Source organism: Amblyomma mixtum, chromosome 8 (genome assembly GCF_055824585.1).
Source record: "Amblyomma mixtum isolate Tamu chromosome 8, ASM5582458v1, whole genome shotgun sequence".
Taxonomy (NCBI): domain Eukaryota; kingdom Metazoa; phylum Arthropoda; class Arachnida; order Ixodida; family Ixodidae; genus Amblyomma; species Amblyomma mixtum.
In genome coordinates, this window is record NC_143019.1 from 60525373 (window position 1) to 60526999 (window position 1627).

The following is a 1627-nucleotide window of genomic DNA, read 5'->3' on the forward strand; positions in this document are numbered from 1 at the left end:
AGAAGAAAACTACACATCGCTTTGATTTTTAAAAAGTTCATGAAATGATGTCGCATTCGTTTCAGTTGCGATTGTGGAAGGCAGCCGGTTCCAATCAGCAATGGTTTGAATGATCTGGCAAAATTTGAAATGTGACATGTGATGCATTTGATCTTGAAAGAATTTCCTCCGCATCAATGCATCCCTGCACTGGCAGGTGGCTGTTTCCAGCGCAGCCACCAGTAAGACTTGAGAGACAGGTTGCTCTTCTGAAGGAACCAGCGCACAAAACACAACGGACAAGAAAAAGGCGGAACACGACGGACAGGAGCGCTTGTCCGTTGTGTTTTGTGCGCCGGTTCCTTCTGAAGTATGCATTACCAACTAGCCCAACAACAAATGTTGCTCAAGGTTGCTCTAGCCGAGCAATTCACGGAAGGAATAGCTTCCGCAAACTTTGTTTTTGCAAGGATAGTTGTTCGGGGGGCTGTTTATTTTGTACGTAGGCCTGCTGTTCTCTTTGCTGAGCTGTTATTCGTGCGGCGCCTCCCCCTCTCTCCTACAGCTAGAAAGGGGAAGGAGAAAGAGAGGGGCAAGGGGAAGGTTGACAGGTGCCAGGTGGAGAGAGGAAAATCTCCCTGAACACCACATGGCAGGCGGACGCTTCACAGACGCTGACGCCGCCGGACGGTTTTCGCCTTCATGGCCCTCCTACTGCTATCGCACTAAAAAAACAAACAAAAAAATGCAGTTTATAACCAACTGATCAACTGACCAACTGCAAGAATAAAAGAAATTACGTTTTTATTCTTCGATCACATCAAATAAGCTAGACGCATAGAAATTCCTGAGCTTAAAATTTTGTCCAGTGATGTGCTTCTCGTTTCGGTCACAAGGAAAATTGCGACAACGGACTTCTGTGCCGCAGAGGAAGTCGTCGTGATGGTCACGAATGTGGACAAAAAATCCCCCGAGACACAACCTAGGTTGCAGGTAGGTCACCTGGGTCACGTGACTTTGTGACGTCACCACAGCCTGCTCCACCGGATATAGAAATCCACCCTTCGTTGTTGGGTTCTTTTAGTTACGTAAAAACAAAATTTTTATTCGTCGATCACGAATGAATTGCTTTGTTTTAACGTCTTTCGTTGGTTTCTAGCGTTAAAAAAGTAGCTACATCTTCAAACTACTTTTCAAAGCTCACTTCTGCCTAAGGCCTCGCACAGAAGTCGGTGGTACCGGAACAAAATAAATAAATTTTGAGCATGCCATGAACATGCTGTTTAGTTTGAATATAAACTTTGAGTTTCCGATATAACGCATGACGTCATTTGCTATTTTTTTTAAATTAATGTATGTGTCTGATGGACATGTAGCGCATTACTGCAACTCACAAAACAATTTATAACGTTATTATAATGCTTGGTGCTATACCCGGCAGCACCAAACAAGGGCGTGTTGCACTCTTCGTCGTGAACCGTTCACATTTATTGCATCCCAGAATCAGGACAATCACTATTCGAACATTTTCTCGTCTAGGCACACTAAGAACTTTCTTTTAAGCACATTTGACAGTTTACCGAAGGTTCGCGATTTCACAATTAAAATGCAATTCCGTGATCAGACCACCTTCGGTTGAGACGAGACA